General features: G+C 48.0%; 1 protein-coding gene and 2 long non-coding RNA genes across 5 annotated transcripts in view; all 3 read right to left on the bottom strand.

Moving 5' to 3' along the window:
- Positions 1-25,940, bottom strand: part of SYNDIG1 (synapse differentiation inducing 1) — a 191,527-nt gene that overhangs the window by 25,830 nt on the left and 139,757 nt on the right. The gene's annotated exons all lie outside the window — the stretch shown is intronic.
- On the bottom strand, positions 1,102-25,327 carry LOC116530171. The gene is made up of 3 exons (XR_004259869.1): positions 24,956-25,327; positions 21,625-21,630; positions 1,102-1,117 (listed from the first exon to the last, which is right to left on the bottom strand). It is a non-coding gene; the product is annotated as an uncharacterized LOC116530171 (long non-coding RNA).
- LOC116530170 lies at positions 3,691-20,240 on the bottom strand. The gene is made up of 3 exons (XR_004259868.1): positions 17,452-20,240; positions 15,347-15,356; positions 3,691-3,702 (listed from the first exon to the last, which is right to left on the bottom strand). It is a non-coding gene; the product is annotated as an uncharacterized LOC116530170 (long non-coding RNA).

The following is a 25,940-nucleotide window of genomic DNA, read 5'->3' as shown; positions in this document are numbered from 1 at the left end:
CCCTCTGTGTGCGCCCATTCCCTGACGTGTGGGTGGTGGCTGTTTTGTGCCTGTGAAATGCTATCGGGTTGCTAGTTGGTGCCTCTAGAGGATGTGCGGGTCCATCCCGTGCTACCTGCAGAAGCACCCCTAGGACTCCTGTGTTTTGTGCACAGTGAGCTTCCACAAGTTTGCTGTATTATGGGTGACATATTAGTCCTCTTCCTCTCATCTGAAATCTCCTTCCAGTCAATTTCATAAAAAAACAATTACATATGTGGGAAGCAAAAAAATTCCTCTTTAAAGATTCTTTCTTGTTAAAGAATAAATCATAAGTGTGCTAATAACTCTTTTCTAAGCCCTATCTTATGTAGCTGTTAGACATGCCATGCTTACAGGCACCAAGTATATTCCATCCTTGTACTTTAACCAAAATATCTGTGCTAGGTGTGTTCACAGGCATGTCCCAAATCTCCATTGCTTTTACCTGTTTAGTTTTGTTAGCCAATTGGGTTTTAGTTTACATTGTGAGGTCTGGCTCCAGCCAATGGAGATCAGACACAGCAGTAAGGACAACCCCAAATGCATAAGGGATAAAACGTGCCTGTTTTCCTTTGTTCATTGTACTCTCATGGCAAGATGGCTAGTGAGGGTACCCTTTCTACATTCCAGGAAGTAAAAACTGTGTTGCTAAAAAATCCTTTGTCTCAGTGCTAATTTTTCTTTGCAGCACCAAGCATCTATTTCCAAAACATAGTAAAACAAAACACATTTTTTTACAAGGTCTTCCTACACTGGGGCCACTAGGTAACCAGGAAATCTAATGCTTTAATAATTTGATGAAAAGCCCCTCCCTTCCTCCTTCTCTCCCTCCCCTTCTTCCTTCCTTCCTTACCTGCTTCCCTCGTCTCTCTCCTCCCCTCTTTCCTTCCTTCCCTCCTCTCTCTCCTTCCTTCCTTCCTCTCTCCTTCCCTCCCTCCTTCCTTCCCTCCTCTCTCTCCTTCCTTCCCTCCTTCCCTCCTTCCTTCTTTCCTTCTTTCCTTCCTTCCTTCTTTCTTTTCTTTTCTCTTTCTCTTTCTTTCCTCCCTTCCTTCCTCCCTCCCTCCTTCCCTCCCTCCCTCCCTCCCTTCCTTCCTTCCTTCCTTCCTTCCTTTTCTTTCTGTCTTTCTTTCTCTTTCTTTCTTTCTTTCTTTCTTTCTTTCACTCACTCACTCCGTTGCCCAAGCTGCAGTGTAGTGACATGATCTCAGCTCATGGCAACCTCTGTCTCCTGGATTCTCCTGCCTGAGCCTCCTGAGTAGCTGGGATTACAGGTGCTCCCCACCATGCACAGCTAATTTTTGTATTTTTGGTAGAGATTGGGTTTCACCATGTTGGCCAGGCTGGTCTCGAATTCCTGACCTCAAGTGATCTACCTTCCTGGGCCTTCCAAAGTGCTGGGATTAAAGGTGTGAGTCACTGCACCTGGCCAGAAAAACTTATTTCTCAGGAAACAAGAATAAAGATTTAAGCACAAAACTGAAAAAATATGTAGTGTTATGAAAAGTTGGGGGTAATTGAAATGCTTTAACATTTATTTGTGAGTTAAATAATTATGTTGTGTCCATATGGTAAGATATATGGTAATCACAGTCAATTATGCTTATGAGGCAGTGCTAATTACATGGAAAATGCTCATGGTATTGATTACAAAATGGCAGACTTTAAAATCCAATCTTACCTATATAAAGAATAATATCTAGAAAACAGGACTGGAGAGAAACAGGCTGAACTCTTCACTGTAGCTGCTTCTGCTGTTTTCCCTGTTTTCTCAGAGTTCATCTCAGTGTCCAGAATTTCAGTTATGTTAATGTTAACAACAACAAGCAAACCATACTGATACTGCAGGGTACCATTCTGTCCTGGTCAACATCATGCTGACAACTCCGTTTGCTTCTCCAAGTGTGAGTAGCCAGTGTGTGGCAGAGTCCCTGTCACTCAGACTAGAGACCTGACCGGGAGGAACGCCAGGCTGTCTCCCAGCGCTGGAGACGCTGAGATGCCTTTTAGAATTCTGAGGCTCTGCGGTCAGAGTGTGCGGGGAACACGCCTGACCTCGCCGGGCTTTGATCCGCAGCAGCAGGGACTGCTGCCTCTGCAGGCGGATCAACCTTCATTATTACTCACGTATGAGGCCCCCAGTAGCACTGGAGCCAGTGGGCACGTGCACCTGGGTCATACCTCTGTTGAGAGGCGCCTCCCTCGTTGGCCATCTTACAACCCTTCCCCATGCCTGTCACGTTCTCCCTGCCCACGTCTGATCTCACCCCAGGAGCACTCCATGCCCTCTGTGTGCTTCCCTCCCATCTCCACATTTCAGGCTGCACACAGTGCTTTGTGTTATAATAATGTGTGTGGCCTTTGTGGGTCTTGCGGTAGGGCCAGCACCTCCTCAGCTCTGCTTCCTGGGCTCCCACGTCTGTCACCTGCTGCTGCTGTCAGTTGCACCCACCACGCTGGCAGGAAGGCCTGGCAGGCTGCCTTCCAGTCCAGGTTGCCAACACCTCAGCACAAGTCTGGTGTGCCTGGTCTCTGACCTTTGGCACTGCTGGGCTGCCCCGTGTTTATTTCTTAAACAGTGCAGTGTGCTCACTCTCTAAGCCTGGAACTCAGAAATCGTCACACGCCCAAGCTGAGCCGTGCACGGCGTTTCGAATCAAAGCCAGAGCCTCTGCTTCCGCATCGAGTATGCCGTTTATCTTGACAATGGCCATTCCCTTTTCTGATTGTTTGTAGTAGCAATCACATTCACAGATAGTCACCCAGTGCCACATTTAAAAACATACACATTCTAGGCTTGGTGTGGTGGCTCATGTAATCCCAGCCCTTTGGGAGGTCAAAGTAGGGGTGGATTTGGTGAGTCCAGGAGTTTGAGACCAGCCTTGGAAACATCGTGAAAACCCGTCTCTCTTAAAAAATACAAAAAATCCACCGGGCGTGGTGGTGCACACCTATAGTCCCAGCTGCTCGGGAAGGGGCTGAGGTGGGAGGGTCACTTGGGCTCAGGAGGTGGAGGATGGAGTGAGTCCTGATGGTGTCTCTGTGCCATCTTGCTGCATCTATACGTGCGTCTTTACCTTGGCATCTATGCTGCGTGTAGCTCCACGTGGGACCCCGTGGGAGCCGTACCAAGACCATATTGCTGTTCTTAATATATACGCAAGCTTGTCAGTTACACTCCCTTCTTTTAAAAAGCTGATTTTGCACCTGTGGCATCCGTCTTGGCTTTTCTGCCCCCTCAGCCCTGCACTGTCACTGCAGTCCCCGGCTTTGGGGTCAGTTGACGGTGCAGCTGTGTGCTGGCTGCTTGTCCTCCGTGAGTGAGAGGTGAGCAATGCCTGCTTTGCTTGGGTGACTCATTCACCTCCGCTTTTTAGGACTGTGTGAGGCTAAGTGATGCCATGCCTGGAAGGAACGCTCTCTCAGACACTGGATAATTGGATATTAGTTCCAGCTTGGCCATTAACTAGCCGTGGCCTCTGTCAAAGCATTTAACCCCTCCAGGTCCCCACAGTTTCTAAGACGCTTCTAGGATAGTCCTGGATTTCTTCCAAGAAGTCTCAACTAGGCAAAGGAGTCTTCAGATAGTTGAGGAGTGTTCTCGGGCTGTGGAGCCTCAGAAGGAGCCAGGGTGGTTTACACCAGCCAACCTAGGTGGGTGCAGCCCACTGCCTCTGCCCTGCTCTGGTGCCTGTGGCTCTTGATGATGACTGCTGTTGCTAGACCTTTGCTGCTGGACCTTTGATTGGTGCCTGCTGGGAAGCATCTGCTCTGCTCTTTGCCTGTTCTGTTTCTGGCATCACCCGCCCTCTTCTTTCCTTGATTTGAAATACAGGACTTTAGTGACTCGATCGGTATCACATCTAGGAATATCAGCATTTGAGAAGGCTCTTCTCTGTGGCAGAAGTCTGGGGAGCCCATATTTTCCTGTCATTTTCTAGGTTAGCAAGAGGCTTCACGAAGAAGATCCAATGGCCAGGTGGGACCCCTGAGGGCTGATGTCTCTGAATGAGAGGGTTGTCTTTACTGGCCTATTCTTCCTGTCTCTCCAGTCGCACTGCTTTTCACAGGAAAGAGGCTGTTAGAGTGGAGGGAGGAGACGGGGAAGGGACTTGAGGAAAATATTGCTCTGAAGGGAAGGACTTATGAAGCACCAGGCGGCTGGTGATTACCGTGTGAGACACACGGCAGAGTGATGTGCTGCCTGTTCTTCGTTCACTCGCCTGTTCACTATGCGCTTGGCATCGATGCTGCATGTAGCTCTACGTGGGATCCTGTGGGAGCTGAACCAAGACCCCTCTTCCCGGCCAATGTCCCCTCCTCAGCTGCCGGCTGAGGCTGCAGCAGCCTCCCTCCCTGGTCCCTGCCCGTGGTTATGGGGAACTGCCTTGCGGGATACCCTGCAGGGAGAGGGCCACGTGATGACTTCCCATGTACAGGGGAAAATCTCAGGAGCCCCCTGGATGGTCAGCCTCAGTTGCGACTTGTGATTTCCTACTGTATCCCAGGCAGAACCTAGGTTTGCTTGCATGACCAATATAGATTTTATCTTATAACCATGATATAGGAGTTAAAAAGAAATTATTTAGGTGGATAGTGATGGTAAGAGAGTCCTTGGTGAGGTTTTCCTTTTAATGAAAGGCAGCCCCAAATCACCCCTTTTCTGACCAAGAACAGCCTGTAAAATTGAGCTGCAGACATAGGTAAGCTGGGAGCTCGAACGGGTGAATGCCAGCAGCTGTGCCAATAGGAAATGCTACCCGGTGGCCAGGCAGGTTCGGCAGCACTCAATCTTCTGCTTTCCTTGTCAACCCCGTGCACAGGAAGGAGCAGGCAACTTGGCACCAGCCAGGCAGAGACCCTCTCTGCACAGTAAAAGATTAGAAGAGGTGGCCAGCTTCTTTGCATGCTATGTAAATGACACATCTGGTCCAACCAATCTTTGGGCCCTATGCACATCGGACACCACCTCCTCAAGCCGTCTAAAGAGCCCCACGCCCTCTGCCTCGGGCTGAAGACTCACTCCGGAGCCCCTTTCTCTCTTCAGGAGAGAGAGCTATTCTCTTTCCTTTCTTTCTTTCTTTTTTTTTGCCTATTAAACCTCCACTCTTAAACTCACTTCTTGGTGTCCATTTCCTCGATTCCCTTGGCGTGAGACAACAAACAATGACGTTGCTTCAATGATACAGGAAAATCACTTTCAACATATGTATGATGAAAATAAGTTAAATTTTCTCACAAAAATGGAAGCATCCTGTTGGCAAAGTCTTAGATACCAGCAAATATGGACATAAACTTTCACCAAAAACGACATTTGACTGGAGCATTGTTCACGGAGCCCTCAGGGCCCAGACACGGCGAACAAGCAGTGGTGGAAGGGCAGGTGGGTCAGCCACAGTCATCGCTATGCAGACAGTTCACAGATGCTAGAGACAATGACTGCAGCGTTTCCAGAATGTTGGAAAGTATTGTCAATGTAAACATCGGCATACAGAAAGTGTGTTTAACCTCATGGGAACGGTGAGAGGGTCCCTGCAGTGGGAGGCGGCATGGGGACCAGGTGCTAGACGCGTGTGCACATACAAATGGCTGAGTGTGGAGGAACGTGGAAGGGCGGTCGAGTGATTAACATGGGTGACCTGTGTGGCCGTGACATCCAGCCTCAACACGGGGGGAGGAAAGGCTGCTCTGAAAAACAAGAGGCGTGTGCGCAGAACTGCGCTGCTACAAAATTCTGTGCTTTGTGACGTGAATGCAATTTAAAAAAAGGTTATACAAAGGCATTCCTTTACCCAACCTCCTCATCAAGAAGAGTCTCTACTTTAGAACTTAAGTATTTAATAGGAAAGATGAGAACGGGGGCAAGACCCAACCGGAACAGAGCCCCTCGGTGTCTGCTGGGGTAAGGCACAATGTCCCTGAATCTGCAGTGAGCTTTTATCATAGCGATAGCTTCTCTTCTTTAGAATCACAGGTGGGAAATTATCCCAGATGACCAGGAATAAAGAGCCCGTTCAGAAAGGCAGAAAGTTACAAAATCTGCGAATGATAAGAGGAGGCTGCCTTGGTCAGAGGCTCTGTGAAGCACGGATAGGTATGGAAATAAAAAGTGAGCAGTGGATTTTGTGACAGGACCATGGGGCTCTTCACTGCGTGGTTTCTCCTTTGCACACCCAATTCCTTGTGCATTTGTGAGTCAGCACCGCGAAGTCAGCACCCAGGCCCAAGCCCCAGCAGGAGACAAGTGAGGTCTTCACTGCCTTTCCTTCCCGAGTCTTGGAGGCTTCCCACAGGCAGGGTGAGGAGTGGGTAGAAGCCCGTGCCGTCCCCACCTGCGCCCCCTCGGAGCAGGGGAAGAAAGCTGCCGAGTCACGCCGGTAGGCTGCTCCTGGGGCTGCCTCTTGGGAGCTGCTGGATCCCATGGTGCCTGGGAGACACCAGCACAGCCTCTGTCTTCTGCTGAGTCACCGTCAGACGCCGCACGACCAATGCTCAGCAGCTGTAAAGAACTGGACTGTAGTGCCCTGGAAGCTTCCCCCCACAGCCACTGAAGGCACTCCAGGACTCCTCTCTACGCAAGTCTGGCAGGGGGACATGTTTGCGATGAAGCTCAGGAACAGCGGGCTAAAAACTGGCAGAAAAATAAGGCCTATAAATTAACAAAATACGAAAGTCCAATATAAAATGATAAATGTAGAACTAAACATTTATACAGGAAATAATAAAACTAGGAAAAGAATAACACTCACGAAGCTGTTCAGCATTATAGTAATCAATGAAATAGAAACTGAAACTGACACTATCTTTACTTCTATTGATCAGGTTGCTGACAATGGGACACTGAGCCCAGGTGAGGAAGGCAGGCGTTCACATTTTATTAGTAGGGATGCAAACAGTACAGATTTCTGGAGGACAAGTTACAGTATCTAGCTAAATTTACATGTGAATAACTTTTGACTGGGTGAAATTTCACTTGTGGATATCCGATATTTGCAAAAGGAGAAGCTGAAAACAATTGATATGTCCATTTTTAGGGAAAACATCACTGTAATTAAATTATTGCATTCACACATCAAAATGCTACAAAATCATTAAAAATGTCGATGCTGGGGTTTACATGCGGATATCGGAAGTATTTATGTGCAAAAGCAAGCTGCAATGCACTTTGCTGCTCTTCTATGTGTAAATCAAAACTGCCCCCACACACATTGATAAACACAGAGAAAGACAGGGCCCCTGGAGGGGTGGCTTTGAGGAAGGGGCGTGGAGGAGAGGTTCATTTTTCACGCTTTCTTTCTCCGTTCTCTTCCTTTCTCCTTCTGTTTTCCGTGGGAGCACACTTCGTGTGTGATTTGGAAAGACAATGAATGAGTAAATCCAGGCGTGTGTCTATGTGCTTTGCTGACAATGAAGGGAAATGCGCAAAATGTGGCGGAGGCAGGTGACCTGGGAGGGCGGGAGTGAAAAGGTGAGTGGTTGGTGTGGGTGTCACGTGCTGTGTCCACACCCCAACAACCCCGAACCACGGCCTCCCCTAGGTGCTGGGGTTCCTAACCAAGAGCCTGGTCCATCAGGACAGGCTGACTTCAGCAGGTGCCAGCCCAGGGGTCTGCCCAGCAACCTCAGAGGGTCATTCACACGCAGACTGCCAGCCTCGCCCCCAGCGCTTCTAAGCCAGCAGGTCTGAGGAGCGAGCAGTTGAGAGTTCGCGATCCTAAAACGTTCCCAGGTGACGCTAATACTGCTGGTCCAGAGAATCACCCCGGAAGAAGTGGGGAAAAGGATGGGGGAATTGGATGCTGCCATTCCTTCCAGGGTGAGCAACTGGAATCAAAACGGGGCCAACTGCGGGGTTCAAGGTTTTCTGGAACATTCCCCCCTGTGAACATTACCAGTTAATATCGATCTGTGTTTATTTCTCAGCTTCCCCTGTGCCCACTCCCATGCTGGCTGCTGGGACTCTGCTAGGTGCAGATAAACCAGGAGGGGACATCAGGGGGGTCACACACTTCACCGCGGGCCTTTGGGCTGGGTGATGTCGGGGAGGAAGGCAGGTGCCAGTGTGGTGGGCCTGCAGCCAGCAGGGGCTCAGATCCTACGTCCGTACTCAGGACAGTAACATGTGCCCCAGTGATTGGGTCAGGACATCCTGGGTCCTGAGGCGAATTCCAACCAGCGGGCAGTTTCCAGGCGTGCTCCCTTACCAGGCGTTTAGCATGGCAGTAAGCTTGCTGCGGCACACCACACTGTGTTCACATTTGACACGGTCTGCCCATCGCTTCTGATTTTCCTGCGGGGAACAGGTCCAGAACAGAACACAGATAACCACTGGAAACTGTGGGAAAGGTTCTTCTGTGATCCGAAAACCTGTGGTAACTTTATTGACCAAAAAAGAAAAAAAAAAGCTTCACGTAATCCATGGCAGTACCCTCCAGGGTCTTCATAAGTTCGTTACGAATTCTGTTTCAACTTCTGTGGCTTTCTCCCAGAAGGGAGGAAAACAGCTTGTCATCCCAGTGTCTGGAAGCCCCTGTGGCTTTCCTTTCTTTCCTTGTAAAGCCACAATTGTTTACAGCTCTCTTTGTCCCTCCAACTGGCACTAAATACCTGAAGAGAAGCAAGGTTTCCTGCTGTTTCCCTGCTCAGGCCAGCAGGGCCACGTTATCATCTTGTTACCTGGACTCCGACAAAGAATAAGAAAAGGGACCCCTGTGGTCCTGGGACCAGGGGCTGTGATAAAATCTCCACGAAACAAGGCAGCCTGCTTGTTTTACTGGTGTTGTTATTAAATTAGATATGAAATCTAGCTGGGCACGGTGGCTCATGCCTGTAATCCCAGCACTTTGGGAGGCTGAGGCGGGCTGATTGCCTGAGGTCAGGAGTTTCAGACCAGCCTGGCCAACGTGGTGAAGCCTCGTCTCTGCTAATAATACACAAAAATAGATGGGCATGGTTGTGCACACCTGTAATGTCAGCTACTCGGAAGGCTGAAGCATAAGAATTGCTTGAACCTGGGAGGCAGAGTTTGCTGTGAGCCGAGATTGCAACACTGCAGCGAGACTGTCTCAGAAAAAGAAAAAAAGAAATAAAATAAATAAGTAAATTAGGTGTAGGATCTAAGCAGCAGGGAATTCACAGGACTGGAAAGGTCTCAGGCTGACTTCCAAACTCCTCCCTGCCCTCCACTGCCACCGTCCTTGGCCCACAGCCCCTACTTCCCCAGAAAGACATCTTGCAGATGAAAGAGTCTACTTCTGGTCTAGTCCGTGCCACTTTTTGAAGCCAGGAGCAGAGAGTGAGGCCACAGGGACATGCTTAGCTGGACAGCAGTGACGCTTTGCTCACATTTTTGAGTCCTGGTTGATGTAACTATGAGCTAGCTCTTATCAAAATGTTAGGTCCTTGGTTTCAGAAATCACCAACACTGAAAATCTACTATTTATTTATTATTATTATTTTTGAGATGCAGTCTGGCTCTGTCGCCCAGGCTGGAGTACAGTGGCGCGATCTCTGCTCACTGCAACCTCCGCCTCTCGGGTTCAAGTGATTTTCCTGCCTCCGCCTCATGAGTAGCTGGAATTTCAGGTGCGTGCCACCATGCCCGTTAATTTTTGTATTTTTAGTAGAGACGGTGTTTCATCATGTTGGTAAGGCTGGTTTCGAACTCCTGACCTCGTGATCCACCTGCCTAGGCCTCCCAAAGTGCTATGATTACAGGCGTGAGCCACCACGCCCGGCCCACAAATCTACTATTTAAAACAAAGCCAGGTGATGGTAGAGTAGAGAACCAGCCATAGAAATTCATTTTATTACAACTCTTTGTAAATAAAACTAGCTTCACAGGATACGGTTCTGCATATATGTGTATATGTTTATTATATTTATTACATATTTGTTGCATACACATATATGTGTATATATATATTAACCAAGAAAGGTTCTCTCAGCGGGAGGAATTTTAGCCCTTTTCTGCAATGTTTCCAATGTGTTTGTTTCTAGGAGAGACTCCTCAATGCTCAGATACATTGAAGTATTTATGTGATAAAGTTCTGCTCTGGAAGTGATAAAGTTCTATGTGATAAAGTTCTGCTCTAGAAGTCCTTCCCAGTGTATCCCTAATAAACTAAAAAGGTCCTCCTGATCCCAAGTATAAAAATCTCACCTTTTTGTGAAAATAAATGTTTTGGTAAATTGGCTCAAAATGAGAAATGTTGGCGGGGTGTGGTGGCTTATGCCTGTAATCCCAGCACTTTGGGAGGCTGAGGTGGGCAGATGACCTGAGGTTGGGAGTTTGAGACCAGCCTGACTGACATGGAGAAACACTCTCTCTACTAAAAAATACAAAATTAGCCAGGTGTGGTGATGCATGCCTGTAATCCCAGCTACTCGGGAGGCTGAGGCAGGAGAATCGCTTGAACCCAGGAGGCGGAGGTTACAGTGAGCTGAGATTGCGCCATTGTACTCCAGCCTGGGCAACAAGAGTGAAACTCTGTCTCAAAAAAAGAAAAAAAAAAAAAAAAGAGGAATCCTGAATTTGAGGCTGACAGTCCCTGTTGTGTGGGTGACAGTGTTGCTTTCTGGAGGAGACGATGAGGCCATTGCTCCCGCAGGTGAGGGTGCCGTGGCTGGCAAGGCCCTTCCCTGGCTTTTGGAGGGCTTTGCTGCCTTCACCTGCTTTGGAGCTCACCCTCATGCATGGCAATACTCGCTGAGGGCACCACTGTTTCATCGCTCCACCTCTACAGCTGGGCAGGGAAGAGGCCGGGCCATGGTTTCCAGCCTTGCCTGGGCCCACAGCTCCCAGGATGTTCTATGAGCCTGTTCTCTAATTTCCTAGACTTCAATTTGAAGCCCTGTAGGCCACAGCCTGTTCCTTGATTTCCACGGCTCCCCAGGTGGGACGTTAGGGGCAGTGTTGATTTCCCTCATGGCCTCCATAAGAGCACGTCCCGTGGACCATCCAAGGGAGTCTATGATCACCTCAGTTAAAGCTCTTCTCCCCTGCTTCCCATCAGCAGCCAAGTCAGCCCACCTTCCGGACCCAAATCGCCACGTGATCCTGAGGTCCTCCTGTCTTTAGAGAGTGTTCCTTACTGCTCCTAGGGTGTTTGCCTTCACTTCTCTTCAGCCGGTACTAACTTCACCGCTGGCTGCTTCAGGGTCACCTTCTCTCTGGACGGGACATTCTATAACTCGGGGTTCTTGTAGAGGGACAATGGCAGAGAGGCAGGGTTCCCGGCAGGGGCAGCCCCAGGGTGGCCAGGTGACAGTGGATGAAGGGCTCCCAGGACCCAGGCCCTCAGGAGTGCGGACGCCACTGCGGCCATGTAAGGGATTCTGCTGCCTTTGAAATGGGGGGACTCAGGCCCACCCCACCACGTGGACCTGCCTGGGGAACCATTCTGGATTCAAAAGACCCCTCAGATGGACTTTCTGGCTGTTTCTCTCTCTCCGGAGTTGTTTCCAGTTTGAGGCCCTGATGAATAAGGCACCGTGAACAATTTTGTGTATCTCTTTGTGGACATTTCTGAGTTTGTTTCCCTCGGGAAAATATCTCTGTGGGAAGGAGGGAGATAGAGGTTTACATTTCTTAGAAAACTTTAGATCATTTTCCACAGTGGTTGGAGCATTTTCCTCACACCAGCAGTGGGTGAGTGTCCCAGTCCTCTGGGTCCTGGCCAACCCCCAGGGGTCTCAGCATCAGCATGCGCAGTGTGGACCACTCTGGTGGGTGCGTGCAGAGGCAGCTCATGAGGTTTTCATTCGCACTCCCCTGATGATACACGATCACAGGCACCAGCTCTGTGCTTCCTCATCTCTGCATATCTGCCTCTGTAAATTAACTCTTCAGGCCTTTGTCTTTTTAGTATTGAGTTCTGCATTCTTCACCACCACCAGCAGAATCTCGCACTTTATAGATGAGGCATCCCCCGTGCAATCACACAGGTGGTCCATGCAGGGCTGGGCTTGGACTCGGCTCCTGACTCCAGTCACCTGTGCATGGCCTCAAAGTATAGAATATGCTGAGTGGCAGCAGAGAGGCCACTTGGCAGCAGGAGGCAGAGACACACAGCCACTTGCCTGTCTACAAGCAGTTATCTCTGCAGCTGATACCATCTCAGCTCCTGAAGCTGCCTGGGCTGCTCACTCCGGTCTACCCTCCCTGGCAATTGTGCTGTAAAATGATTTTGCAAAGCCTGCATTACATTCACTTCTCCTTGCTGGCAGTATGCCCTAGCTAACTCTGTAAATCACTTTCAGCTTTGAAGCCTCGGTGTAGAAACATGCAGAAGGGCCCCAGTTCTGTGTTCCTGCAGCACAGCGTAGCACTGGTGGTGGTGGGATTCCTTTCCTTGGCTTACGTGTACGGTTTGGACACAACAGAGCTGCTGACTGCTGCGTGGGCTCAGGTGACTGTCAGTGCCTTTCTCTGTGGTCATTTGGCTTCCTGTCAGTTTCCTTCCTCCTCCTCTGCCTCCCTCCTTTCCTCCTCTTCCTGTCTTGATTTCTCTTTGGTATACTGTTTATTTAATTGCCACGACTCTTTGAAAGGCCTTGAAGTCAAAACAGTCAGTTTCGATTCTCCTGCCCAAGAACTTCTACCCAGGACCTTCCTCCATCTCAGGACGCTGCCAAGGAAGTCTCCCCGGGCACAGCAGCAAGACCCATCTGAGAACCCCAGAGTCATATTTGCCTTGCTCTCAGGAGGCCACTTCAGCATTAGTGGGGAGCAGACACGTCCACATGTGTCACAGAGGAGAGAGTGGGCTCCCGGGCCTGCCTTCAGCGTGGCTCATGTGTAGCAGACGTGGCTAGTGTGTAGCAGGCCAGAGCCGACCTTTTTGGCTCACGTGTTCTACACGTAGTCTGTCAGCTGAGGATCCACCTCCACTGTCCAAGCTCTGTGTTCATTGTGCCTGAAACAAAGCCATTTGCATGGCGCTAACGCGGACAGATAGAGAGTAGCTATGGCTGCCTTTCTCATGAGGACCACTATGCCCTCAAGATCATCGTCTTCCTGCCTTTCAGGGTCTAGATCTTAGAATCCATGTGGGGACTTTGGAAAGCCTGCGAGCCTGCTTACCCTCCCTCCCATCCAAGCTGCAAAGCATGGAGGCTGGAAAGCAAGGCTGACCTTCATTCCTGTTCTGGGAGGATCAAGGGCAGGTGGAACATGCAGCTCCCGATAATGGTGACAGAGTCCCCGCGCGGTGCATTGGCCGAAAGGACACGGTGGGGCAGGGGTATGTGCTTCCTGGGGACGGCCAGGTTGGCTGCAGCCAGACTCCCCTCCCCAAGAGTCCTGCTGGCCCTGCTGCCACTTATAATGTCTTTTGACTGGGTGGACAGCAGAAAATACAAAAGCAATGTCAAGCTCCATCACTTAGAGGACAAATGTATATCATTATGCATTGATACTGCCTTTCCTGAAGTGGAAATTCTACTCAGGGTCCATGCCACCCCTTCCTCCAGTGAGTAATAGTGACCTTCCTCACTTGGAAATCTTTTCATTTTCTCTACTATAAAGCCCTTAGCGAGCCAACTCATTTGATTGTTCACACACCAATGAATACATCAGGGGATGAATAAGCAGAGTGGCTGGCGGGATGAGGACACAGAGCTGCACAGTGGAAAGTGTCAGGGCTGCTGGCTGCAGAGAGTGCTTTGTTGCAGACATCCAAGTTCGCTGGGCTCCCCTGGTGCTCCCTTCAGAAGAGTGTTGACTTAACGGCATGCGGGCTCTGGCAGTGCCACAAAGCTTTCGACCTGCTTCCTGACAGTCAGCATCAATTCTTTTTCTTCCCAGAGAATTTTTACGTACGGAAGTAGGGGGCTGGGCATGCTGGGGATGCCCCAGAGTGAGTCGTGCAGACAGCTCACAAGCTTCCGCCTTCCTTTACTTGGCTTCCTCTGTCCTAGTGGGGACCATCCTGCTCTCCTCTAAGTGCCATCAGTACAAATGATCAAAAATGATTTAACATCCACACTGCACACCAACGACATGAATAAAAGATTTAAAGACACTGCTACAGCCCATAGAGTTTACTCTTCAATTTTTTATCACCACGCTGCTTACCGGTCCGAGGATCTCCGCTGAGTAACTGAGCACTTGACTCTTCAACCTCAAGAGGCAGCCCTGCTCCGGGGCAGCGTTAAGAAGTGCTGAAGCGGGGACTTCTTCTTAGGGCTCCCCCAGCCTTGTTCTCCCCTTGACAGTGAGACCCTATAGTCAGACAAGCTCAGAAAAGTGTTTTCTTTTAGTTCGGTAGCAAAGCATTTTGTTGTTGCTGAGAATTGATTGATTGGCATTTCTGAGACTGGGGATCAAACCAGTCTCAGTTCCAGTTCCAGGAAGTGGGGAAGGCTTCCTGCCTTTTAGCTTTTGAAAGTTGCACTATGGAGAATGCTTTCTGAAGTGTAGGAAAAATATCCTTTTGTTCAAAGGACATCAGAATGTGGAGACTGTAGCACGTGGTAAGTCATCAGAAGCAGGGGAGGAGTTCTAAACAGCTGAGGGCCCAGGCCTCACCCCAGACCAATCACATGAAAATCACGAGCACAAGGTCCCAGCCATCAGCTGTCCTTCAAGTTTTCCAGATCCTATAGGCAGACAAGACTGAGAGCCATTGCTTTCACTGAGGTAGAGCAATCAGGTTATCCCTTGCTCCTCGAGTGAGTTTTATCATTTGTATTTTCAGGAAACTGGTCAATTTCATCTAAGTTACTGGATTTACAGGTACAGAGTTGTTCACAGAATTTTCTTATTCTCCTTTCAGTGTCCAAGGCATCGGGGTGGTGGCCCCTCTTTCATTCCTGATATCGATCATTTGTGTTGTCTTTATCTCCTGGTTAGCCTGGCTTATTCACTGTATTGATCTCTTCAAATTTTATGTTTCTTTTTTTCAAAGAACCGACATTTGGTTTTGTTGTTTTTCTCTACGTTTTTCCCATTTTTAATGTTATTCATTTATTCGCTGATTGTAGTTATTTCCTTCATTTTGTTTACTTTAATTTGTTATTTCTCTAGCGCTGTAAGAAGTTTGGACAGATATTAAATCTTTCATTTTTTTCTAAAATATGTATTTAATGCTATGCATTTCCCTTTGAGCATCGCTTTAACTATATCTCCAAAATTTTAAGTTATATTTTCATTTATACTTAGTTGAAATATTCTTAAGTTTTCCTTGAGATTTATTCTTTGACCATGGGTTATTGAGAAGTGTTTTTTTTTAAGTTCCAAATATTTGAGAAGTAATCTTTATCTTTCTGTTATTTATTTCTATCTGAATTATTTTGTTGTCTGCCACATACTTTTTATTTTTTCTACTGTTTTTAATCTTCTGAGGACTGTTTTGTGACCTGGAATATGGTCTATATTGTGACTGCTTCACGTGCCCTTGAGAAGAGGGTATATGATGCTGTTGTTGAATGAAATGTTCTTTTAATGTTCTTAAGGGTCAAGTTGATTGACAGTGCTATTCAGGTCATCTTTTCTGATTTACATCTTCCCTACTTTTCTTTCTGCTTAATTATCAATCACTGACAAATGAGCATGAAAATCTCTAACTACCATTGTATCTTCTTTCATTTCTATCAGTTTTTGCCTCATATTTTGACTCTGTGGTTAGGAGCGCATATGTTTAGGATTGTTATATCTTCTTGGATAATTGAACTTATCATCATATGCAATGAGCCTCTTTATCTGTGATGATCTTTGCTGTTCTGAAGTCAGCTTTGTCTGCAACGAATACAGCCACTTCAGCTTTATTTTCATCACTGTTAGAACAGTACCTCTTTTTCCATCCCTTAATTTTAATACATCTGTATCTCTATGTTTAAAGTAGGTTTCTTATAAACAGCATATAGCTGGGTCTCATTTTTAAAACTCCAGTTTGACAATACATCTTTTAACTCTCACATATAACTGATTATTAATACAGCTGGATTAATGGTGTCATCTTTGTATGGCGGTTGGATTTGTTCTGTTTCTCTCCCCTCATTTTCGGCCTCCTCTAGTTTCAATTGAACATTTTACATGATTTCATTTAATCTCCTCTACAGACTTATTATTTACACTTCTTTTTTAATGAATAGTTTAGCGGCTGCCCAGGGTTCACAATTTACATCTTACACTAACCTACATTTACCCTCGAATAATACCATATTACTCCACGCAGTTGCCTCACCACAGAGGATTTGCAGGTGCCCTTCTCACTCCTTGGGATACTGTTTTCATTTTTCTCCTGAACACATGCTATAATCACCACAAGCAGTGTTACTATTTTGCTTGAAACCGATAGTTATCTTTTAGATAAACTATGAGTAAGAAAAACAAAAGATTATATTTCACTTCTAGTTGTTCCTTTTTTGCTGTTCTTTCTTTCTTTATGTAGATCAAAATTTCTGACCTCTATCATTTTCCTTCTGTTTGAAGAATTTCTTTGCTATTTCTTACAGACTTCAGCCCTGCTGGCAGTGACTTCCCTAAGCTGTTTATGTGAGATACTTTTTATTTTATCCTTGACTTTTGAGGGATATTCTTACTGGATAGGCAATTCTAACTTGCCAGTGTTTTTTCTTATTTGTTTTTTTCTTCAAATCTTTAAAGATTGCACTCAACTGCATTCTTAGTTGCACAGTCTCTTCCTTTTCCTTTTTCTTTCTTTTTTTTTTTTGGGGGGGGGTCTTGTGCTGTCACTCAGGCTGGAGCACAGGGGCAATCTCCACTCACTGCAGGCTCCACTTCCTCCCAGGTTCAAGCAATTCTCCTGCCTCAGCCTCCTGATTAGCTGGGATTACAGAGTTGCACAGTTTCTGATGAGAAGTCTGTGGTAGTTTCAATCCTTGTTTCTCTAAAGAGAATGTTTTCATTCTTTTCAGATGTCTTCAAGATTTTCTCTTTGGTTTCAGTTTTCTATGGTTTAAACAGGATATATTACAGTTGCTTTTGGTTGTTGTTTGTTTTTGGTTTTTGTTCTAATTCTGCTTGATGTTTTCTTAGCTTCTTAGGACAGTGGCTTGGTGTCTATGACTACTATTGGAAAATTCTTGGCCATGACTTTTAAAACTATTTCTTGTTTCTTCTTCTGGTATTCCAATTTTCATATATGCTACACTAGTGTACCTTTTTAGAATGAGCAAGACAAATTTTCCATGGATCAGTGCTGCAGGGGATGGTTTCAGGATGAAACTGTTCCATCTCAGATGATCAGGCATTAGATTCTCATAAGACATGTGCAACCTATATCCCTCACATGTGCAGTTCATAATACAGTTTGCACTCCTATGTGAATCTAATGCCACCAGTGGCCTGACAGGAGGCAGAGCTCAGGTGGTAAGGCTTGCTCACCAGCCACTTACCTCCTGCTGTTTCTAAACCTGGGGGTGAGAGACCCCTTTGTTAAACCATTTCATATTGTTCCACATCTGGACTCTCTGTCCTGCTCTGTTTTATTTTCCGTTCTTTTTTCTCTTTGTGTTTCAGCTTGGGTTGTTTCCTTTTCCCCTATCCTCAAGGTCACCGATTCTTCCTTCAGCTGTGTCAAATGTGTCTGTTTTGTATTTCCGGCATTTCTTTTCATCTTTCTGCTGACATCCATATTCTTACATGTTGTGTACCTCTTCTATCAAAGTCTTTAACATATTGATCATAGTTGTTTTAAATTACATGTCTGATAATTCCAACATCTGAGTCATATCTGAGTTTGGTTCTGATGATTGTTTTGCTTCATCAGTGTTTTTTTGACTTGTGGCCTGCCTTGTAATATTTTGTTGAAATATAGACATATGGTACAGGGCAGAAGATACTGAGTTAAACATGAGTTTCAGGTGAGAACTGATGTTCATTTGGCCAGCAGTTGAAGTGTATTTGATGTTTGGTGTAGATTTAGGTATCAGAAACTTCTAATGTCCTTATTTTTGCCTCCTCTCTTGGCAGTTGGGCTCCCCTATATCTGGCAGCTCAGTCAGAGTATATGTCTTGCAGTTTTTCAAGCTCAACTCACGGTTATTATACTGGATGCTCATTCACACGGTGGTAGGGCACAGGGAGGGGGATATTCTCTGATCTTCTGATCAACTCTCATTCTTTGGAGTGCATAGTTGGCATGGGGTACGCTCCAGAAAAAGGTATGACTTTGAAATTTTTCTATCCCTTCCCAGGGTAGTGTTTCCCCCAAACAAAAGCATGGCACTGCTTCAGATACAGGGAAAGCAATGACACCCAGCAGACACATCAGCACATGGGTTTGGGACCAAATGGCAAAAGAGTTATTTAAATATATCAATGAGCAGAGTGCAAACTTAGAAATGCAGTATTTCAGCAAATCTGAGATAATACATTTTGCAAATGGCCACTTAACAAGAGACAATGCCAAATTGGTGTTTACCATGTGCTAGGCCAACCAACTGAAGCCTTCCAAGTGCAATGCACTTATGATGTGATAAATTATTTACTTAAGTGGCAAAAGTAAATAGGTAACCTTTCCCAACACTTTGTTTTTAGAATAACAAGATGCATGTGGAAGATTAGCAAATGCTTTAAGGCTGCTCTCTTTTGTTGAGAAAGTTTCTGTTCCTTTCTTGTACAGACACATAGCATCGGGCTGCAGATATTTGATTGAATATGCTAACTTAGCTTATTTTTTAACACTCTTAAAATATTTAAGGCTATCATTTAGCTTTGTCAACATAATGCTGTTTACTTTGTCCATTGAAGATCCATAAGATTCTTAGCCCTTCTATGTCCATCAGGTAATGTGTTCATCATCATTGCTATGTATGCCAATGGGCATCTGATAGGTATAACAGCATCTCAGTTAAAAATGCCTTTTACCTTTTACTGAAATAATGCCATGAACTTAGAAGAACTGACAGAAGGCATTTTAGGTCAAATAAATTTTGTTAATGTGGTATCTTGTTTGTGAATAAAGTGCTTGGGAAAATAATTGTTCTGTTATTCACTTTCCTATGAACCTAATAATACAAATATGTTCTGTGTATAATTTCCTTTCATCTTTGGAAATCCAGCTATGGCAGACTATACAGTACCAAAACAGCAGCTGCAGCCTTCCCATCCCTTATAATCTTCTAGGGCCTTGACATCTATGCCTCCTGTCATGAATGCCTTGGCCAGTAGCGTCCAGCAGAAGTGATGCTGCCTGGCTTTGAAGGCTGGGTCATAACCAGGTCTTGTGCTCCACCTTGCTCTAGGACATTTGCTTGGGGAACCCGGCTGCCATGCTGTGAGGAAGCTCAAATTAGCCCATGTGCAGAGACCACATGGAATGGCAATGAGATGAGCCGCCTATGGCTCCTATGGATAGCTTGTCCAAAGTCTCAGCCAACAGCCAGCACGGAGGACCAAACGTGGGAGTAAAGACACCTCCAGGTGTTTCCAGCCCCTAGCTGTCAGGTCACCCCCAGCCTTGGGTCTTCCTAGCTGAGGTCCCAGACATCATGGTGCAGAGACAAACCACCCTCATGGTGCCTCTTGAGCTTCCAACCACAGAAACCGTAAGCATAATGAAAAAGTTGTTTATGGAGCCATGTATGGGGAGCAGCAATAAATAGATAAGTGTCCTAAATAAAATGCTGAGGTTTATCAGAAAACTGGGAGTGGAGTCGTACATAAAATGCTTTCCTTTCAAACCGGTAAGAATCACACAGATTGTGGCTGGAAGGCTGCAGGAACTGGTGCTAGGTTATCCTGAAGAAGAACTGACCTGCTCCTGTAGGGTCTTAGGGAAGCTCTCCAGGGAGGCCAGAGTTTTAAACCTCTTATTAGTTGGATCCATATTTAACCCCGAGGGCCTCCATTTGCTCCTGTGCAAAGCTCCACAACGAGCCTCGCCTCATGCAGGGTCTGAACCTGGAAGCCTCAGCGTCGCCCCTTCTCTCCTCAATGCCCCTCAGATGGAAGACACTGATTTTACACATGAAAGTTAGCTGGGTCCTGCCACATGGGGTCTGGGATACAGTATCTTCTGGTCACTAAAAGATGACTTTCCCTGAATGGCGGGAGCTTTGTTGTCTAATAAGATAAGGAAAATATTGTGGTCAGTCTGGGCTATGCTATCACATAGTGGCAACACTACATTTATCTTAATTATAAACAATAAAAATAAATACAATGTGTAAGCAAGGCTCTTGAATTACGTGTGTGCGTGCACATGCAAATACATGCGCTTGTTTATGCCACATAAATGGTAGCTCCCCTGAGAATCACCCGGAAGAGGGGAGAGCCTGGGGAAAGGGAGAGCCCAGGGAGAGGGGAGAGCCCTGGGAGGGGGGAGAGCCCTGGGAGGGGGGAGATCCCCGGGAGGGGGGAGATCAGGAACGCGAGGATGGCAGACTTGTCTCTGTTACCACTTTACAAACACTGGGAAGCGAAACAAGACTGAATTAGTGTTGTACAAGTGACTGGCTACCTTTCACAGCAGCAATATTTAAAGAGAACAGACTTGAGGATCACAACGACCACTGGCCCAGGAGGGATGGCCCTGGGCCCCCACTTTTCAGTGAAGCTGCAGGGAAGGCCTTACGAGCCTACACAGACACACTGCACAGCCAGTCCGGATCCTTCTTACGCGCCCTGATTAAAGGCTCCTCGGGGCGTGGCAGTGGTCAGCGTGGCTGAGGGCAGAGGGTTCCACTAAGTCAGACTCACAGGCTTGACATAGACTTTTTCATTTTTCCAGCATTTAGAACAGTGTGATAGACCCAAGACCACAGCTTCTCTTTAACCCCTTCGGCAGTTTTAAATTGTAGGATGCTTCCACACTCCTGCCCCCGAAAGGAGACCGTAAACCTCAGCCTTCTCATAGACGAGCAGGAGGTTCTGCAGAGGCCAAACTTGGAGAAAAACAGGTGCATTTTGTGTCCCTCTATATGATTTGACGATATTTTTGTTGTCACAATTAAGGAAATACAAGCCCTAATACCCTGGTCACTTGGTTACAGGAGTTACATACATGAAACAACCAAAAGAAGAAAATAGGATAAAGAGTCTCATGGAGGGGAAGAGGTAAGAGACACGAGAGACTCATTCAAAAGAAGAAAAGGTCACCGCGGCTATTCTCAGCGTGTAAAGTATTCCATTAGCTTCCTCATGTGGAGGACATTAGCATTATGCACAGTGGGAAGGGACGTTTTTAACACGGAATCTCTTCTTCCAGCTTCAAAAGATGAGAGGAAAATATAAAGGTAATGCAGCTGCTGTTTGGACAATGTCTTTTTCTCCTCAGAGTAGAGAGAATACTTCTCTGAGTTGGCAGAACAGCAGGCTGGTTGGGACATAATTTGCCTGGTCAGAAATGACCCCAGCAAGGGGAGAGGCTGAGCCCCATGGTACACAGGAGGCCGGGTGCTCTGAATCCCAGAGATGGTACAGAACCTCTCCCCGGGCTCTCCCCTCTTCCCCAGGCTCTCCCCCCTCCCCGGGGTCTCCCCTCTTCCCCAGGATCTCCCCCCTCCGGGGCTCTCCCCCCTCCCCCGGGATCTCCCCCTCCCCCGGGATCTCCCCCTTCCCCAGGCTCTCCCCCCTCCCCGGGCTCTCCCCCCTCCCCGGGCTCTCCCCCCTCCCGGGGCTCTCCCCCCTCCTGGGACTCTCCCCTCTCCCAGGACTCTCCCCCTTCCCAGGACTCTCCCCCCTCCCCAGGCTCTTCCTCTCTCCAGGCTCTCCCCTCTTCCTGGGCTCTCCCTCAGGAACCCCCTCCTGGGGCTCTCTCCCTTCCCTGGGCTCTCTCCCTTCCCCAGGGTCTCCCCACTCCCCGGGCTCTCCCCTGTCCCTGGGCTGTCCCCCTTCCCTGGGCTCTGCCCCCTTCCCAGGCTCTCCCAGACCCTCCCCCAGCACCCCTTTCAGAGGCTCTCCCTAAGGATCCCTCCTTCCTGGGCTCTCCCTCAGCCTCCCGTAGGTTCTCCTTGGCCAGCAGCCCAGCTGAGAGAGTGTCCTGGGCTTGCCCACACTTTTGAGGGGCTTCCTTGTGGTAAATCTCAGAAGGCCTGGCCAGGTTGGCTGGGGAGACAGAATGAAATGGGTCGCCTGGGTCTGGGGCCCTTCCGCAGAAGGAGGGGCTCTCACAAAGCCCAGTCCTCAGGAGCACTGTGCGGTGTCTAGAAGCTATTAAAGGTCCTGTCTCACAGGCAGTGCTGCTGCGCCTCCAAGGACGCAGCTGTGACGGTGAGGAAGGCATGCACGTCTGCTCCCAGCTTTCCTGGGTTCAGAGCAGTGCTGTGCCCCTTTTTGTCCCCCAGTCAGCTGGGTCAGGAGGTGACAGGGTGGCAGGGAGGAGGGTGTCCTGATGGGACAGAGTCGGGACTAAGTTTAGGAGGTGGGGGGAAGGAAGTTTGCAGGCCAGGAGCACGGAGGTTCCATGGGGACGGTGGAGGGTGAGCAGTCCCTCACAGAGCCACGCCATGGGGTGTGGTCCCGAGCTGTGCAGAACCCTGGGGAAAGCATCTGGGCGGCCGCGTCTTCTCAGCCCACCTGCCACACCGGGTACATTTTCTGTCTGTTATGTAACTCTCCCCGGACACCTAAGCAGCTGCAGGAGGAGGGGAGGCCTGAGGGTGAACACGGGTGCTGCAGAGGGCCATGGAAGGAGGCAGTTACCTCCAGAAGCCACCAAAGCCCCCTCCTCGACCCACATCCTGAGGGTCAGCAGTCACTGGGGCTCTGCTACCTGGCCTGGTATTTCAAACCCTACAAGGACAGGGCTTGGTCCTGCTCTGTGCTTTGTCCTCAGTGCTGGTATCCTGCATGGAGACAGCAGGAGCTCAGTGAAGGTGGAAGTGCATGCCCTACGAGGAGCAGCCGGCGCAACAGCAGCAGACAGCGAAGTTAGCAGGTGATTTTCTCTCCTCCAGACGCAGCCAGCTGCCGTCCGGGTGTGAAGGCTGAAGCGCGTCCAGCTGCCTCAGCCCTGCACCTGCTCCTTTCTGCTCTGCCTTGCAGGGGCCTCCTCGCTCCTTCTCCTGGGAGCTACTGCTGCTTCCCACAAATTAGCTCCTGCACTTTCTCCTGCTGAACCTTGAAACCTGGGCCCTGCAGTGGCTGACGGTGCAGAGGGCGGGCGGAGGGAAGGCCGGTCGGCCCAGCCTGGCGCTGGCAACGTGACCTTAGCCCTGTCTGAAATGGAAGCTTCAGTTCCCTTTGCATTAAAATCCCCAGAGGCAGAGCTGGGGGGGGGGTTGTAGATGGAGGAGGGAAGTCAGCCCCTGGAAAGGCCTTGGTAAAATGCCTTGAGCTGGGTGGGAAGGAGGTGCTGGCCAGGTGGACAACATGTCACAATGCCAAGTGGGGAACCTCACCTTCTTAGAGACACAGTCCCTGGCTTGGAATAGTGACCTTGAATGTATACAATAAAATACAGACACTTAAAAGAGGAACCAAATATATTGAAATGGGGCTTTGGAAATATTAAAAATCATAATCGATATAGAAATATATGGGCTACTTTGTTAAGACACTAAATAACGACTGACATTTGGGCCTGCATTTTTAAAGTAGTGATGAGCATTAACAGTATTTTAAGATACCTTCAACAGCTTTTGTGTGATGTGAAGACATCTGTGGTTTCTCCTGGTGCAAAGTCACCACAAACTCTGCTGTGTGTTGCTTACCCTCCTAATTGGAGGGAGTGCTAAATTTCAGTTAGAGGTTGGTAAAAATAATGACATCATTAAGACATGAGTTACATAATTCATTTTCCATCCAGGCGCGTGGCTGTCCTAAATCATTTCCCTGGACCTCTTAGGAGTCCTTCCTCTAGAGGGGAGATGGGCGGGGAGAGGAGAGGGGCGGGGAGGGGAGAGCGGAGGAATCCCATGCTCTGAGCTGCAGAAGGATGCTAAGAACATGGGCAGCAGCGTGCAGAGAGGAGGAGGTGGAAGATGAAAGACTGCAGACCTTTCGTTGGGCGCCTGTTTCGGGGACGGCAGTGTGGGGGTAAACTGAGGACCTGTGTCTCCTCTAAAAACGTGCCTGTGAGGAGAGGCCACCTGGAGGGGAACCTGGGTGTGCTCTGGACCCGAAAAAACCCTGCCTAGCCCTGGAGCCACGGGGAGGATGAAGTGGGTACAGCGTGGGTTCCTCGTGCTCCCAGGTTCCCACAAAGCCCTGCAGTCTTCACAGAGGGGCCCGGCAATTAGAGCACGGTGGCCTCTCTTGCTGTCAGGAGCTTGGTCTGGGAGGGTGCTAGAGAGGCTGTAAGGAGCAGAAGCTGGAGTGGAAAGATCGAGGCTGAACCCAGTCTCACCCATCAGCCCCTTAGGGATTTCAGGTGGGTGGTGGGCTTCTTTGATTCTGAGTCCCTGTTTCCTGCAACACGGAGTAACTCCCCTCCGTGGGCTCATTTCATTTCACACGTGTGTTGAGTGTGAGGATCTTTAGAAGAACATCACACAGAAGAGGCAGGCTATTCGGGTGGCCAAAAGCTGTGTGGGCCGATTACATGGATGTTCAAATATTAGCAAGGAAGCTGCTTAACCTACTTAAGATACTAATGTCCTTAAGAATTTTGATAAACATGTAGAATTGGTTGTTAATTTCAACTATTAGCTTTCACTTATTAAAGTAGGCCACTGAAAGAATTCCTTTGAAACATAAACTTGTTAATTGCAAGGTAACAGAAGTGCTTGAAAGCAATAATGCTGCATTAAAATATTTGACAAGTCAGATGTTTGAGAACGTTTCCTCACACCTGGTCCAAACTATAAAGTATTGTTAAGTTCTGTTCATTTCATTCTCCACTCACCAACTACATTAATTTATGCATATAAATATTCTAAGTATAGCCTAAGCATTTAAATAGGCAAAGCCGGACCTCTTGACAATCTGTCAATAATTAGCACTTTAATAGTATTTGTGTTTTATTTATACGCTGACAACTTCCAGAAAGGATCTGTGTGGAGGGTTAGCTCATTCCTCCTATGTGACTTCCTTCCTTCCTTTCTTTTCTCCCTTCCTTCCTTCTTTTGATTTTCCTAGTCCCAATTTCTAAGATCTAATTAAATATATTGCTGTGACAACTTCGGAATCTTAAATTAGCAACGTTAGGTCCGTTCCCCTCAGATTCTGTTTTCACTGGAGAGCAGGAGGTTTGGGGAAACTGCTTTATTCTTGGTTGCTGCCTCCCTACTTCACTCTCTTCGGCAACCAGTCAAACAAACTAACAAATAAAAAGTATATTTACTATATTCCTTTACCAAGCCTCCAGTTACATGAATACTGAAAAGTCTAATCATGCACTTTAACATCTCAGAGTGAGGCTGGGTGCAGTAGCCCATGCCTGTAATCCAGCACTTTGGGAGGCTGAGGTGGGAGGATCATTTGAGCCCAGGAGTTCAAGACCAGCCTAGGCAACATAGTGAGACTTTGTCTCTACAAAAAATTTAAAAATAGTTTACTCATGTGTGGTGGCCACGGTGGTGTGTGCCTGTAGTCCCAGCTACTTGGGAGGCTGAGGATTGACTGAGCCCCGGAGGTCAAGGCTGCTATGAGCCATGGTAGTGCCATTGCACTCAAGCCTGGGCAAGAGAGAGAAACTGTGAAAACGAGAAAAGATCTGAGAGTGATGCCTGCCCCGCTGGCAATCAGGGCGCTCTCCACAGTCCACCTCAGCAAGCACTGGTAAGCTGCCTCTCTCCCCTACCTGGGAGGCGGCATGGCCTCTCCGTTCAGGCTTCCCTGCAAAGCCCTAGATTACCATTCTCCTCTGTCTCTAGACACTAAGAATCCAGGCTCCAAATCCCATTTATGCCATTTATGCCCTCGTCCTTTGGGTGTTACAGTTTAAGCTGGGAACGACCCCTGAAGTTCCCACTGTAACTGGAGAAGAGCTGTAGGGCACAGCCGTCCACCTGGAGGGGCTCTGGGGACACGGGGGGAGCTGGCTTTGTGTGGGCTGAGCGGGAGTTCCCGG

This window comes from Sapajus apella, unplaced genomic scaffold (assembly GCF_009761245.1).
Source record: "Sapajus apella isolate SASKATOON/1434 unplaced genomic scaffold, GSC_monkey_1.0 scaffold65, whole genome shotgun sequence".
NCBI lineage: Eukaryota > Metazoa > Chordata > Mammalia > Primates > Cebidae > Sapajus > Sapajus apella.
This window is presented reverse-complemented; position numbering and strand designations above follow the sequence as displayed.